Source organism: Triticum dicoccoides, chromosome 6A, assembly GCF_002162155.2.
Source record: "Triticum dicoccoides isolate Atlit2015 ecotype Zavitan chromosome 6A, WEW_v2.0, whole genome shotgun sequence".
NCBI classification, from domain to species: Eukaryota; Viridiplantae; Streptophyta; class Magnoliopsida; order Poales; family Poaceae; genus Triticum; species Triticum dicoccoides.
In genome coordinates, this window is record NC_041390.1 from 308834895 (window position 1) to 308852889 (window position 17995).

Genomic DNA, 17995 nt, shown 5'->3' on the forward strand with positions numbered 1-17995 from the left:
TCATGATATAAGGAAATAAATAATAACTTTATTATTGCCTCTAGGGCATATTTCCTTCAGTCTCCCACTTGCACTAGAGTCAATAATCTAGTTCACATCTTTATGTGATTAGTTCACATCTCCATGTGACTAATACCCAAAGGGTTTACTAGAGTCAATAATCTAGTTCACATCGCTATGTGATTAACACCCAAAGAGTGATCATGTTTTGCTTGTGAGAGAAGTTTAGTCAATGGGTCTGCCACATTCAGAGCCATATGTATTTTGCAAATTTTCTATGTCTATAATGCTTTGCATGGAGCTACTCTAGCTAATTGCTCCCACTTTCGATATGTATCTAGATCGAGACTTAGAGTCATCCAGATCGGTATCAAAGCTTGCATCGACGTAACTCTTTACGACGAACTCTTTGTCACCTCCATAATTGAGAAACATTTCCTTATTCCACTAAGGATATTTTTGACCGTTGTCCAGTGATCCACTCCTGGATCACTATTGTACCCTCTTGCCAAACTTATGGTGAGGTACATAATAGGTCTGGTACACAGCATGGCATACTTTATAGAACCTATGACTGAGGCATAGGGAATGACTTTTCATTCTCTTTCTATTTTCTGCCGTGGTCAGATTTTGAGTCTTTACTCAACTTCACACCTTGCAACATAGGTAAGAACTCCTTCTTTGACTGTTCCATTTTGAACTACTTCAAAATCTTGTCAAGGTATGTACTCATTGAAAATATATCAAGGATCTTGATCTATCTCTATAGATTTTGATGCTCAATATGTAAGTAGCTTCACCGAGGTCTTTCTTTGAAAAACTCCTTTCAAACACTCCTTTATGCTTTCCAGAAAATTCTACATTATTTCCGATCAACAATCTGTCATTCACATATACTTATCAGAAATGTTGTGGTGCTCCCACTCACTTTCTTGTAAATACAGGCTTCATCGCAAGTCTATATAAAACAATATGATTTGATCACTTTATCAAAGCATATATTGCAACTCCGAGATGCTTGCACGAGTCCATAGATGGATCGCTGGAGCTTGCTCACTTTGTTAGCACCTTCAGGATCGACAAAACCTTCTGGTTGCATCATATACAACTCTTATTTAAGGTATCCATTAAGGAATGCAGTTTTGACATCCATTTGCCAAATTTCATAATCATAAAATGCGGCAATTGCTAACATGATTTGGACGGACTTAAGCATCGCTACAGGTGAGAAGGTGATGTAGGGTGGAACCCTAGATGGCCGATCTTTCACAAAAGGAGCGGATCCCACGATGAACACGAAGAACACGAGGGGAAAACAAGAGGGGAAATCACAAAGGGGCACAAAGAGGAACACTCCAACCAACAAGTATGATCACACATGTGCTAGATCCTCGAAACACAAAGAGATACAAGATCAGAATCCAACAAAGGACGATACATAGGGTAACCGGTTCTTCTCCGTGAGGAGGTCTTGATGTCTTCTCCGTGAGGAGGTCTTGAATCCAAGGTGGATCTTCTCCGTAGAGGGGCCACAGTCTCTCTCGTGGAGTAGATCTGATATGGATGAGCGAAGCTCTATCTCTAACATGAGCTATCACAATGCTAACCCTAACTAGGAGGAGGTGGGGGAGTATATGTAGTCTAAGCCACGAAGGGGTAAGTGGGAAAGAGGGATACATGGGCCCTTGGCCCGTTCACTGTGCGCAGATAGGCGCTGGATGTCCAGGCTGGGGGCCGGATGTCCGGCCGTTCGCGGGTGGCCGGATGTCCGGGGCACGGGCCGGATGTCCGGGCTGGCAAGGTCGGCCTCGGAGCTCTCTGGAAAGGGGGCGCCAGATTTCCGGGCAGGCACCGGATGTCCGGCCGGTTGCGGGGCGCCGGATGTCCGGGGGTCGTCTGGATGTCCGGCCGCTGTAGAGTCGCCTGACGTCTGTCTCTCTCTGGTATTCTTATGGTTGTTGGCGCCGGATGTCCGGGCTCTTGCTGGATGTCCGGCCGCTGTAGATCCGCGACGACTCCACTTGAGGCACTTCTCGATCCGCTTCCGTGTGGACTTGTCCTATGCTTCGAGCATCTCCATGGTCGTCTCCTCGGTTCCTGAGCACACGTAGTGTCTTTACATTAGGTAGCAACCATGTCTCGCATGAGTGGGAAGGGGAAGCATTTAGGAACGGGTTCACCTTTTGTCCAATGGCGTATGCTTGAGTGTACATGGGCATGATCGTAGGATGCTCCACATCAACTCCCCTCCCTTGGGGAAAATCCGACCTCGGATCGAAAACCTCATCACCATGGAAACGGTTGTCGTGGAAGGACTTGTAGTTGGACGAAGAGGAAGACATGGCGCAATCCAAGTACTCCAAAGTGTCACCGGAGGAGTATACATGCAAAAAGAGCAGACACAAACAACACTCGGGAATACAATGGTTAGCGCACACAAAGGGTCCATCATGTAAGAATGAGTCCGTTCGGCAAGATTGTTCGTGACAAAGCACATGGAGCTTATGAAGATGATATAGAATGATATGCAAAGCATTCATGGGAGCAAAAACATTCATTATGCACACAAATGTGTCGTGAATATGATCAATGCAACCATGGTGCAAAATGATGTCATAGTGAGACGGTTTATCAATAGCATGAATATGGTAATGGCTTCTCAATGTGATGTGATCATGCAATTGATGGTAGGCAATAAGATCATGATGTATGAATATGCCATCAAGGTATATCACAACAAATTTGCTAAGGAAATGCAAAATCTCATATATCATGGATGACATGGAAATAGATGCAACAAGGCAATCATAATGTGAGTCAATCCATGCATAAGGTGCAAATTTGTTGTGGGTGGTGTTGTACCATAGCTCGATGTCATGGCACTCCTCAACTTGAAGGTGCATAGGGTCCATCTCCAATGTAGGTCCTCCATCCAATAGATGTATCATGTAGACAACAAGAAAGAGGCAACAATGAAAGAATGACCCATCCAATATGCGTATTTGAGAATGGCTCAAAGGAAATGAGTTCACCTTTAGGAGGTTGTCGAAAATGTTGGTGTTGTGCATCATGTACGCCTTCACCTGACCAAGGTGTTTCATGACGGTGCCAACTTGTGAATCCTTCAAAATGAAAGAACATGACAAACACTCAGAAAAACAAATTAGGTTAGCGGAAGTGCAAAACCTATCATTTGTGTGGTAAGATACCCAACAAGTGTATGCATCATGCTCATCATAAGAAAGGATAAGGGATCATTTCATAGTATGGAGGCATATGATGCGAGAACAACCAAATACAAGATGCTCAATCAAATAAGCATGCATCACAAGTAATATGTCCAAGTCTCTACGGTCAATGAGCATAGATGCAACAATTGGAGGCAAGTGACAATGAACAAGATGTATCATGTGAGTGGCACGAACATATATGTCATCAACCCAAGAAAGCGAGTAAGAGTTGAACATGGGTGATGCCACAAAGCAAGCAATCATGTGAATCAAGGCAAGCAAGCTAGTAGTGCGAAGATGCAACATACTAGAAGGGATCATGTCAAGCATGTCATGTGTGCAAATAGTGGGCATGAATAATTCACATGACATAGAATAAGCATGAAAGCAAGATATGAGGAAGGTATCATCATTGTATTGGAAAGAGGTCATATGGAAATAGCAATGGAACATCGTGGCTCTCCCAACACAACAAGCATCAATAGCATGAGGCACATGATAAACATGGCAATAGCAACAAGGATCTCCACCAAGCATGCAAATACACATAGAAGTAGCATAACGGTGAATCATGGGTAAATGCAAGCAAGGGTCACAATTGCATGGCAAAATCATAGAAAGAGGCATAACATGCAAAGTGAACACGAGAAAATGGGCATAACGTAACAAGTAATATATAGCCCAAAGCCGTGCGAGAGCCAAGTAAAAGGAATGCGCGAAGTTGTTCCGTGAAGGGAATGGTGGGAAGGACAATCCATAGGATCCCAAGTCATCTTTGATCTCAAGAGCTCGTTTCGTCAACTCTTGGGATTGAGAGGTTGACGAGTATACGTGAGTACCTACACAAAACAAAGACAAAGAGAAAATTGTGTGTGCATGGTATATGTACACATCATCCATCATGATGCGCACGTGCGTGTGTTGATTAGCAAAAAATATCCAATGCTCAAATAGATGAGATGCGTGATATAGAAACATGTCATCCATAATGAGAGGTTTGCTATTATGTATAGCATAATGGAGACTCAAATTGTGCAATGCATCATGAGAAATATGTAGAACATTGTTATTCATGGAATGCATATGCTGCAACCAATTATGGGAATCATGCAAAGTATGGAATGCATCAAAATCTCCTAATATGTATGAGGAAACTATGGGGGTCTCCTCATGAGCATTAATGGAAACATCACATGGAGAATATTGACAACATCCAAAACAATGCATATTTGGAACAATGTGATCATGGCATGGCATAGTAGATGAATTGCGCAAATCATGTAAAGGAAGCATAGCAATATCATCGCATGAAAAAAAAGCCAATGACCATCATCTCGTCATCTATGCCATAAGTGCAAATGGTATTTATTTTAATGGGGCATGCATAGTTACTATGTTGAGATTGAAATGATGCGATATGGGAGATCTCACTCATAGCATATGACAAGTTCAATGGATTGTCAAACATGATGTGACCAATAGAATTTTCACATGATATCCTATGTAGCATAGCATCACAACTAGGCAGCTCAACATGCTCATCATCATATTCATCATAAATAGGTAAGTCATGACATGAAGAAGTCGCACTAGCATGAAGCATTGGAATAGGTGGATCAACATCATGCAAGCAATCATTAGTGAGATTGTCCACTAGTGGGACAAGAGAAGCACCATCACCTATGTTACCTTTGGAGCATCTCTCATGTATTGTAGGTGAGGTGTCGAAGACCAAGTCATGGTCATCTTCATATTGATGGAACCATGTGGGGGGTGCATCTTCTTCTACCATGGCCGTCGTTGTCTCCATTGGAGGTATGGACTCGTCGAGGATAGGCGTGTCGTCATGTAGGAGACCTAGCACCAAAGAAGAAAACACAATCAGAGTAGAGGTTAGGTCGTTAGAAATCATAGTGGCCTCACATGCCGTGTCAACTACCTCAGTCACTAAGTGTGGTGGCTTACTCACTCCCTCTTGGATGCTCTCACTCATATGGTTGGTGGAGTCACTCAAATGGCTCTCAACCTCACATAGGATGTGTGGCATGCTCTCAAGTGTGGGGCTAGTGGTGGTCACACTCATCCTCTCATAGGAAATGCTCTCAATGTCACATATGGTGGAGTCACTCATGTCACTCATGGTGGGGTGGCTCTCCTCACATGGGAATTGGGGCATCTCTTTATATGTGGGTGTCGGAGAGATGTTGGTGCAAATGTCTCCATGCTCAATCACGTCGTAGTCGTAGCCGTGGATGAAGGCCGAAGATGGCACCTCATCACTCTCCTCCAAGACCAAAGATAAGGTCTCATTTGCAGTCTCGTAGCTTGACTCGGAGAATGAGTCCTTTTGGGGCGCCATCTTCATGTAGTTGAAGAGGTTCATGCTTGTCGCCGTGGTCGAAGTGGATGGCCCTTGCTCGACCTTCTTGTCGCCGTCTTGTTGTAGGAGGCCCATATGATGTGGCACCTCGTAGCTCATCTCCATGACCTAAGGGAATGTCCCATGCTCGGCCATCTTCCTTGGGAGGCTTCCGAAGATGGAAGTGTCGCCCTCGCTTGTAGGTGGTTGCCTTGTAATTGATGATGTCGATGTAGGAGAACTCACGGGAAGTAGGCGAAGATGCCATACGTCCAAAGGCGAAGATGCCTTGATAGTACTTGGCGAAGATGCCAAAGTGGTTGTTATAACCATAGCTCCGTCTTGGTGGTGCTCGTCTCGCGGTCTTCTCTTGTGCTCATCAAGTTTGGACTTGGCGTGAAGTAGGGCTTGTTGGGACTTGTGCATTTGCGCTTGGTGAGCATCGTCATGATGATGTTGGTGTTGTCGCACTTGAGCTCGTAGTAGATGTCGCTCATCGTCGTCGTGCACATGTTGCTTGGAGGTGACTTTCCCTTCATGACGAGGTGGATCACGAACGTGATGGTGGTCGCCATGGAGATGTGGACATGGACGACTTGCGCTTGTATCGCTTGGGCGCTCCGAAGAGGATCGATGTGCTCGTCGCCGCCTTGAAGATGACAAAGGGGAAGTAGACTTGATCAAGGCCCAAATCTCCTCCATCCTTGCATCTTGCTCCTTCTTTTGTGCGGAAAGCTTGTTGTTGATGTAGTCCCTTTTCCTCGCTTCGGCGTGGCGAATGTCAATGGAGAGGTTCTCGATGCGCTGTCACAATCTTGATTGTGCGCCTTGCATTTGTCGTTGTAGATCGAAGATTGACGCTTTGGTGATGTAGTTGTTCACGCCGTCGTTGTTGTGGTAGACCGGAGATGAAATGCCTTGCCTATCCATCACTCCAAGAGAAAATTGTGAGTGGTAGAAAGAGAAGAACGAATACCAAATGTACCTTGACCAAAGTTGAAAGTGGATCAATGATCACTCCAATGTGGACAAGGAAATAGCACAATTGGTACCAATTCTTGTCGGTTTCTCACACCTACACAAATAAGGCTTATGGTGGAGCTCGGTGAGGATAGTGGCACAAAAATTTGATGTAAAATGTTAGAAAGAGTCAATAATGTTGAAAGAGATTCACAAATTCGCAAGTGTAACAAGTAGACCAATAGCAATATGGGTGGCACACAGAAACGCACACACGGATAGATAAATGGGGTCGTGCAACCAAGGATGAGCACAAAATGTGGAATCCACGGAAAACGCTCGTGTTGCACAACTCAAGAGAGACGCTAGCACGATTGCTCAATAGGCGGATACGACACTTGTGCACAACCTATAAGATGCAAAATGTATGAACTTCTATCCCAAGTATACTATGTATATGATGTTCCGGTGGTATGATCCAAGATGATTGGATATGACAATGTGGTATGATGCTATGGCACTTGCTTACAAGCTTATTTGCTCTTTCTATTTTTCTTTTCTTAAAAGCTTGTTCTTTTTTTGTATGGCCACTTCGCAAAATGCACAAACCAAGATAGCTATTGTGTATATGGGGGAACAAACTTGAGGCACAAGGGATGATATGATACCGATATGATATGGTATGTATGCAATGCATGGTGTAGATCACTAATGTGCACAAGTAACGTTGCCGGCAATACTCAAATGGCTAGTCTCGATAGGCAAGTAACGCCAAATAGGCTAGGGGTTAACAATGCAATGACAAGGGAATATACAATGGAGGGATACCACGATACCAAGATGATATGGAGGTTACCGTCCGTGTTGATGATGAGTGGAGGTGATCTTGATGGAGATAACAAGATGATGGAGACTCGTCCCTAAGTAGCCGAAACACCTTAGGAAACGGAAAAACCACGAACTCAAAATCTCAAATGTCAAATGGTGGTAGCGGGAATGCGGTGGTAGTTTTGTGGAAGCTTAATGGAATTGCGGAATGTCAATGATGTGTTGCGAAGTACATAATTCGGAAATGGAGGGTAAGGTGGTGGACTGTACACGGTGTCAGAGTTGGAAGTACGGTCCCTAAGTAGCCTAAACACCTTAGGAGACACAACTCACAACACAAACAATTGGGTTAAGTTGGGGTGGCGGAAGTGTATGATGGTCAAGCCTATGTGGGAGTTATGGTGGTGGTGGTGGTTGATGAAGAAGCAATCGTCCCTAAGTAGCCTAAACACCTTAGGAGACTCGAATCACTACTCAAGCAACCATTAATGCTATGGGGAACAAATTGGGTTAGGTTGCGGAAGTCGGTGGTGGTTATGCGGAGGTTGTGGTGGAAGCCCTAGGAAAAGATGCCAAAGTTCCAAAAATTTTATGGAGTCAAATTGTGATGGTGGTACTTTTGTGGTAAGGGGGATGTCAAGAGCTTTTTAACGAGCTAAAGAACGTGAAAATCGGACTCTGGATGAATTAGTTATGGACAAAACGGTGAAACGGGAAAGCTGAAATGTACATGGGCCGGACATCCGGGCTCGGGGCCGGAAATCCGGGACCTGATGTCTAGAACCATGAAGATTTGGCGCTCCAGGAGCCGGATGCCCGGCCGGGGACCCGGATGTCCGGCCCGATGGCCCGGATGTCCGGCCTTTGGCCCGGATGTCCGGCCCGACGAATCCAGATCTCGTTTGGGGCGGAAATGGATGATTCCAATGGAAAAATTGGAGAGATTTCATGGATGGAAAGTGGGGATATGCTAGATCCACTTGAAACCAAGCAAATCCATGGATCTAATCCAACAAAACCTCATCAAACCAACAAATCACAAAAAAATTTGGGGCTATTTTTGGTGGGGATTTTCGAATTTAGGACGAAATCAACAAAATTAGGCTAGAAAACACAACGGGGAGGCTCCGAAATCGTGATCAACGTGGCTCATGATACCAAGATGATGTAGGGTGGAACCCTATATGGCCGATCTTTCACGAAAGGAGCGGATCCCGTGATGAACACGAAGAACACGAGGGGAAAACAAGAGGGGAAATCACAAAGGGGCACAAAGAGGAACACTCAAACCAACAAGTATGATCACACATGTGCTAGATCCTCGAAACACAAAGAGATACAAGATCCGAATCCAACAAAGGACGATACATAGGGTAACCGGTTCTTCTCCGTGAGGAGGTCTTGAATCCAAGGTGGATCTTCTCCGTAGAGGGGCCGCGGTCTCTCTCGTGGAGTAGATCCGATATGGACGAGCGAAGCTCTATCTCTAACATGAGCTATCACAACACTAACCCTAACTAGGAGGAGGTGGGCGAGTATATATAGTCTAAGCCATGAAGGGGTAAGTGGGAAAGAGGGACACATGGGCCCTTGGCCCGTTCACTGTGCGCAGACAGGCACCGGATGTCCGGGCTGGGGGCCGGATGTCCGGCCGGTCGCGGGTGGCCGGATGTGCGGGCTGGTGAGGTCGGCCTCGATGCTCTTTGGAAAGGGGGTGCCGGATTTCTGGGCAGGCGCCGGATGTCCGGCCCGTTGCGGGACGCCGGATGTCTGGGGTCGGCCGGATGTCCGGTCGCTGTAGAGTCGCCTGGCGTATGTCTCTCTCTGGTCTTCTTCTGGTTGTTGGCGCCGGATGTCCGACCGCTGTAGCTCCGCGATGACTCCACTTGAGCCACTTCTCGATCCGCTTTCGTGTGGACTTGTCCTATGCTTCGAGCATCTCCATGGTCATCTCCTTGGTTCCTGAGCACACGTAGTGTCTTTACATTAGGTAGCAACCATGTCTCGCACGAGTGGGAAGGGGAAGCATTTAGGAACGGGTTCACCTTGTGTCCAATGGTGTATGCTTGAGTGTACATGGGGATGATCGTAGGATGCTCCGCATCAGAAGGTCTCGTCGTAGTCAACTCCTTGAACTTGTCAAAAACCTTTTGTAACAAGTCGAGCTTTGTAGACAGTAAAATTACCATCAGTGTCAGTCTTCTTCTTGAAGATCCATTGATTCTCTATGGCCTGCCGATCATCAGGCAAGTCAACCAAAGTCCACACTTTGTTCTCATACATGGATCCCATCTCAGATTTCATGGCCTCAAGCCATTTTGCGGAATCTAGTCTCATCATTGCTTCCTCATAGTTCATAGGTTCATCATGGTCAGGTAACATGACTTCCAGAACAGGACTACCGTACCACTTTGGTGCGGACCGTACTCTGGTTGACCTACAAGGTTTGGTAGTAACTTGATCTGAAGTTTCATGATCATCATCATTAGCTTCCTCACTAATTGGTGTAGGAATCACTAGAACTGATTTCTGTGATGAACTACTTTCCAATTCGGGAGAAGGTTCAATTACCTCGACAAGTTCTACTTTCCTCCCACTCACTTCTTTCGAGAGAAACTCCTTCTCTAGAAAGGATCCATTCTTAGCAATGAATGTCTTGCCTTCGGATCTATGATAGAAGGTGTACCCAACTGTCTCCTTTGAGTATCATATGAAGACACATTTCTCCGATTTGGGTTTGAGCTTATTAGGATGAAACTTTTTCACATAAGCATCGCAACCCCAAACTTTAAGAAACGACAACTTTGGTTTCTTGCCAAACCACAGTTCATATGGCGGCGTCTCAACGGATTTAGATGGTGCCCTTATTAACGTGAATATAGTTGTCTCTAATGCATAACCCCAAAACGATAGCGGTAAATCAGTTAGAGACATCATAGATCGCACCATATCCAGTAAAGTACGATTACGGCGTTCGGACACAGCATTACGCTGTGGTGTTCCAGGTGGCGTGAGTTGCGAAACTATTCCTCATTGTTTCAAATGAAGTCCAAACTCATAACTCAAATATTCGCCTCCATGATCAGATCATAGAAACTTGATTTTCTTGTTACAATGATTTTCCACTTCACTCTGAAATTATTTGAACTTTTCAAATGTTTCAGATTTATGTTTCATCAAGAAGATATACCTATATCTTACTCAAATCATCTGTGAATGTTAGAAAATAACGATATCTGCCACGACCCTCAACACTCATCGGACTGCATACATCAGTATGTATTGTTTCCAATAAGTCTGTTGCTCGCTCCATTGTTTCGGAGAACGGAGTCTTAGTCATCTTGCCCATGAGGCATGGTTCGCAAGCATCAACTAATTCATAATCAAGTGATTCCAAAAGCCCATCAGCATGGATTTTCTTCATGCGCTTTACACCAATATGACCTAAACGGCAGTGCCACAAATAAGTTGCACTATCATTATTAACTTTGCATCTTTTGGCTTCAATATTATGAATATGTGTATCACTACGATCGAGATTCAATAAACCATTCACCTTGGGTGTATGACCATTGAAGGTTTTATTCATGTAAACAGAACAACAATTATTCTCTGACTTTAAATGAATAACCGTATTGCAATAAACATGATCAAATCATATTCATGCTTAACGCAAACACCAAATAACATTTATTTAGGTTCAACACTAATCTCGAAAGTATAGGGAGTGTGCGATGATGATCATATCAATCTTGGAACCACTTCCAACACACATCGTCACTTCACCCTTAACTAGTCTCTGTTCATTCTACAACTCCCGTTTCGAGTTACTAATCTCAGCAACTGAACTAGTATCAAATACTGATGGGTTGCTATAAACACTAGTAAAGTACACATCAATAACATGTATATCAAATATACCTTTCTTCACATTGCCATCCTTCTTATCCTCCAAATACTTGGGGCAGTTCTTCTTCCAGTGACCAGTCCCTTTGTAGTAGAAGCACTTAGTCTCAGGCTTAGGTCTAGACTTGGGCTTCTTCACTTGAGCAACAACTTGCTTGCCGTTCTTCTTGAAGTACCTCTTCTTCCCTTTGCCCTTTTCTTGAAACTAGTGGTCTTGTCAACCATCAACACTTGATGCTTTTCTTGATTTCTACCTTCATTGATTTCAGCATCACAAAGAGCTTGGGAATCGTTTCCGTTATCCCTTGCATATTATAGTTCATCACGAAGTTCCAGTAACTTGGTGATATTGACTAGAGAACTCTGTCAATCACTATCTTATCTGGAAGATTAACTCCCACTTGATTCAAGTGATTGTAGTACTCAGACATTCTGAGCACATGCTAACTAGCTGAGATATTCTCCTCCATCTTGTAGGCAAAGTGCTTGTCAAAGGTCTCATACCTTTCGACATGGGCATGAGTCTGAAATACTAATTTCAACTCTTGGAACATCTCATATGCTCCGTGGCATTCAAAACGTCTTTGAAGCCCCGATTCTAAGCCGTAAAGCATGGTGCACTAAACTATCAAGTAGTCATCATATCGAGCTCGCCAAATGTTCATAACGTCTGCATCTGCTCTTGCAATCGGTTTATCACCTAGCGGTGCATCAAGGACATAATTCTTCTATGCAACAATGAGGATAATCCTCAGATCACGGATCCATTCCGCATCATTGCTACTAACATCTTTCAACTTAGTTTTTCTCTAGGAACATATCAAAATAAACAGGGAGCTACATCGCGAGCTATTGATCTACAACATAGTTATGCAAATACTATCAGGACTAAGTTCATGATAAATTAAAGTTCAATTAATCATATTACTTAAGAACACCCACTTAGATAGACATCCCTCTAGTCATCTAAATGATCACGTGATCCAAATCAAATAAACCATGTCTGATCATCACGTGAGATGGAGTAGTTTTCAAAGGTGAACATCACTATGTTGATCATATCTACTACATGATTCACGCTCGACCTTTCGGTCTCCAGTGTTCCGAGGCCATATCTGCATATGCTAGGCTCATCAAGTTTAACCCGAGTATTCCACGTGTGCAAAACTGGCTTGCACCCATTGTATGTGAACGTAGAGCTTATCACACCCGATCATCACGTGGTGTCTCGGCACGACGAACTGTCGCAACGGTGCATACTCAAGGAGAACACTTATACCTTGAAATTTAGTGAGAGATCATCTTATAATGCTACCGCCGAACTAAGCAAAATAAGATGCATAAAGGATAAACATCACATGCAATCAGAATATGTGACATGATATGGCCATGATCATCTTGCGCCTTGGATCTCCATCTCCAAAGTATCGTCATGATCTCTATCGTCACCGGCATGACACCATGATCTCCGTCATCTTGATCTCTATCAATGTGTCGTCACATGGTCATCTCGCCAACTATTGCTATCGCATAGTGATAAACTAAAGCAATTACATGGCACTTGCATCTTATGCAATAAAGAGACAACCATAAGGATTCTGCCAGTTGCCGATAGCTTTAACAAAACATGATCATCTCATACAACAATTTATATCACATCACGTCTTGACCATATCACATCACAACATGCCCTACAAAAACAAGTTAGACATCCTCTACTTTGTTGTTGCAAGTTTTACGTGGCTGCTATGGTCTGAGCAAGAACTGTTCTTACCTACGCATCAAAAACCACAACGCGGTATAGTGATTGCTTTTTGATCTTTAGAAAGAACCCTGTTCATTGAATCCGATTCAACTAAAGCTGGAGAAACAGACACCCACTAGCCACCTGTGTGCGAAGCACGTCGGTAGAACCAGTCTCACGTAAGCGTACGTGTTGGGGATATTACTATTGGGCGTAAACCGGCCAGGAAAGGCCGGGTTAACTTCATCCGTAGTGGATTATGCTTGAAGCCCATGTAGACATAAGAGGAAAGGCCCAGGGCCCAGAAACCGGTTTAAGGCCTGTAGCCATGAACCGGAATTAGTATGTAACTTGCATTGTAGGATAGAAAGAGTGGAGACCGAACCAGACACGTTTATGAGCCGGTTGCAGGACTCTGTAAACCGACGGGCGCCACCCATGTATATAAGGGGACGACCTGGCAGCGGTTCAGGAGAGAGATAACAACTCGAGAGCCAGACAAAGCGAATTTTCTCCCTAGCCTTTGAAACCCTAGCAATACCAATCACAACTAGATGTAGGCTTTTACCTTCCTTGAAGGGGCCGAACTAGTACAAAACTCCCCGTGTCCCCTTGTCCGGTTTAACCCCTTTAAGCTAACCCGTTGCAATGGCTCCACGACTAAGTCCTTTCACAAGGACATCTGCCATGACAATCCCACGACAGTTGGCGCCCAACATGGGGCTATCGCACGATGGTTTCGAGTTCTTGAAGGGCAGCTTTGATGGACTCAAGGGATACGCTGTGGGCCGGATGACGAACAGTCGCCGCGGCAAGCTCTACATCGACAATGCAGGATGGGGTCCCGAGGCCGATTCAATCGAATATGGATACCGGGTCCCCTTTGGTTGGATTCACGTCTTCATCGGCAAGATTGGCGAACCGGCCCCTGAGCCGGACACCTGCACCGACATCATCGAAATGGCTCGGCGTGCAAGTTCTTCGCCGGTTCAGCCCGTGATGAAGCATGTTTTCGTAGGTGTCATCCATGGAGCAGAATACGAGGACGGACCGGCGTCCGATGGAGAAACCGTTGTCTGTTTTGACGATGAGTCTTCCGGAGAGACCGAATCGCTCTATCAGTTGCAAGATGGCCGGATTGGTGGAGGATCCGAGGGCAACAATATTCCGGACCCCCTGATTTGCCAAACCGGGCCGCTATCTTCATGGCCGGTACACAGTCGGCGCCTCACTCATCAACTGCTGCAGCAATACACTCCGGTTCAACAACGGCCATGCCGGCGGGGGCAGGAAGCTCTGCGCCGCCTCCGACTCAAGTCCTGTCTGACCTGTTCGATGCTTTGGCAACATTGATGGCCGCAGAGGTGGATGCAGCAGCCCGGGATCAGCACAACACGGAGATTGCGAAGGTGAAGGATCAAATAGCTCAGGCCAAAGCAGACCTAGCGGCAGAGAACGCTAGGATGGCTACAGAACGGGCCGAGTTGGAAGCTCAGGCCTACCGGATTAGACTGGATCATAACGCTTCCGAAGAAGTCATGAGAAGAAGGTACCGATCGCATCTCCCGTCGGGTTATGAGCCACGAAATCTCTTCAATACACCAGGAGCAGGAGCTAGTAACCAACCAATACTAAACCGGGCGGAGGCACCAGGAACAGGAGCGCCGGTTCAACCGCGCACGATGGACCCGCCTCGTCAGAACAATGTTGTGCCGTGGTATGTACCAACACCTCCCGGGCATTATTCCAACCCGTTGGACAATATCGTGGCTGCCGCTTCACGCCTGGCAGCCCTCCCAACCGATGGCGAATCACCAGTTGCCATTGAGGCACGTGGGGCCAGAGATCTCCTTCAAACGGCGCTAAATCAGCAGCAGGCATATTCACACAGTCGTGAGAGGATTCATTCCACTCCCCATCCGAGCCGGAGCTATAGCAGACATGTTGAAGATGAACCGGCTATGTCAAGCAGTGCACGCCGCCGTAATTCGCCACGAGGACACAACCCGACAGGGGGAGGTGCTAATGCACATGATGTTGTGGATCACGGCCGCGCGCGTCGGGAGGCCGAGTTAGCAGCTCGACACGGAGCGCGTCAACATACTCTGGTTTACCCTACTGCTTCAGTAGAACCAGGTGTAGTATTCAGTTCCTTAGGGGTGCCGTGTCTCACCCCCGCTTTGCGTAATGTGAGAATGCCCAAGGACTTCAAGGGACCTCGTAAGGTACCAAATTACACCGCCGATTTACAACCAGAGGCATGGGTTGAAAGCTATGAGATGGCAATGGAGATGTTAGATGTGGATGAGGCAGTGTGTGCTAAATACTTCACCATGATGTTGGAAAGAACAACTCGTACTTGGTTGAAGAGCTTACCAACTAACTCCGTCGGATCATGGGCCGAATTGAAGCACCGGTTTATCCAGAACTTCAAAGATACTTGTAAGCAGCCCATGTCAATCGTGGATCTGGCCGCTTGTGTCCAAGAGGAGGGGGAGTCCACGACCCATTGGGTCAAGCGGGTCTCAGCGATTTTACATTCATCAGATCGTATCAATGTAGATACCGCAGTACTAACGTTGGAGGGCAATTGCCGTTTTCTGCCGCTCAAACAGAAGTTAGGAAGGCTCAAACGTCACTACAATGATATGTCAACGCTCATGGCCGCTTTGGTTAAGTACGCCGATTCAGATAATACCAAGGACCCGGACTCAGAGGAGGACAAACCGGGGAAAGGGAAGAAGAACGGCAACGCCAAGGGTCAGCAGCATAATCCGGCAGGCCACGCGAACAGTGGTAAGCGCAAGGCCAACAGCAGCTTGGAATTTGTCGCTAACACCAATGCTCAGGAGAATGGCCAGCACCGCAAGGGCAAGCAGCCCCAGAGGGGCGGAGGTTTAGGCCCCAATTTGGAGCGCCTATTAAATCAGCCCTGTCCAAAGCATGGATCAAAGGAGAAACCAGCGTCGCATCTTTGGACTGACTATTATATCATGCGGGATTTTAAGAACTCCAATATGTTCCAGTATGACAATGGCCCGCCCGGCGGTTCAGGAGGTGGTTTCCACGGGCCGGGTTACGGAGGTAGTAGTTCCGGTTCAGGATTTCAAGGTAATCAAACAGGACACATCAATCAAGGGCACCAAGGCAACCAGGGAGGCTACAACCATCAAGGGAACCAGCAGCAGCAGCAGTCAGGTTATCAGAGCAATCCTAAGCAGTTAAATAGTGGGCAATATCATGTCTTCATTACTAGCTTGTGTAAGCATGACCAGAAGCTTCACAAGAGGGCAGTAAACTCTGTTGAACCGGCAGTGCCTCAGTATCTACGCTGGTCTGAGCAACCCATTTTGTGGAGTAGAGAGGATCACCCACCCCGGGTTGACAATCCGGGTCACTTGGCCCTAGTAGTGGCCCCTCAAGTTGGGGGATATAAGTTCACTAAAGTGCTCATGGATGGGGGAAGTAGTATCAACATTCTATATTATGATACATTCCGCCGAATGGGGTTGACAAATAAGAATCTTAAACCGTCAAATACCGTTTTTCATGGTGTGGTGCCTGGTAAGTCCGCATATCCAGTGGGCAAGATAGCCTTAGAAGTGGCTTTTGGAGATGATTATGATTCAAGGTCAGAAACATTGACTTTTGAGGTGATGAAAATCAAAAGTCCGTATCACGCCCTGTTTGGGCGGCCGACTTATGCTAAATTCATGGCGAGGCCATGTTATGTTTATCTACAGGTTAAAATGCCAGGTCATAAGGGGACTATCACAGTACATGGAAGCAGAAAGATTGCTTTGGAGTGTGAGGAAGGTGATGCGGCTTATGCTGAGTCGGTTGTGCCACGGAGGAGTTGAAATTCTATAAGGAGCAAGTTGATCCGGCAGATATGACCTCTTTGAAAAAGCCGACTACGTAACATGATCCGGCGTTGAAGTTCAAATTGGCTACAGACACTAAGATGATTGATTTTGTTCTTGGCGACTCATCCAAGCAATTCAACATCAGCGCTAACCTGGATCCCAAATAGGAAAGTGCGCTCATCGAGTTCATCCGTGAGAACCGGGACATCTTTGCATGGAAACCTTCTGACATGCCAGGTGTACCGAGGGAACTCGTTGAGCACACACTTAACATTGATCCTAAGTTTAAACCGGTCCGGCAGTTTCTCCGCTGCTTCAATGAAGTAAGGCGTAAGGCTATCGGTGAAGAGGTAGCTCAGTTGTTGGCCGCAGGGTTTATCGTGGAGGTCTTTCATCCGGAGTGGTTGGCTAATCCAGTGCTGGTTCTTAAGAAAAACGACACTTGGCGTATGTGTGTGGATTACACAGACTTAAACAAGGCTTGCCCTGCAGACCCCCTTTGCCCTCCCTCGTATTGATCAGATAATTGATGCTATGGCAGGTTGTGACCGTTTGTGTTTTCTGGATGCTTATTCTGGTTATCATCAGATCAAAATGGCGGTTAAGGACCAGGAGAAGACAACTTTCATAACTCCCTTTGGAGCCTTCTGCTATGTCTCCATGCCCTTTGGACTCAAGAGTGCCCAGGCAACTTATTAGCGTTGTGTTCAGAATTGCCTTCATAAGCAGACTGGGCGCAATGTTCATGCATACGTGGATGATATTGTGATAAAGTCCAGAAAGGAGGAAACATTGATAGATGATTTGAGAGAAACCTTTGACAACCTCCGGGTTTACAAGATGATGCTCAATCCAGAGAAGTGTGTCTTTGGTGTCCCGACAGGCAAGCTCTTGGGTTTCCTGGTGTCAAACAGAGGCATTGAGGCTAATCCGGAAAAAATTTCAGCAATCACATCTTTGTCTAAACCGGCGTGTATCAATGACATTCAACGTCTGGCCGGCCGGATACAGCTTTGAGCCGTTTTATCAGTCGTCTCGGGGAAAAGGCCATCCCTTTATAGCAGATGCTCAAGAAAATAGATAATTTTGTCTAGAGCAAGGC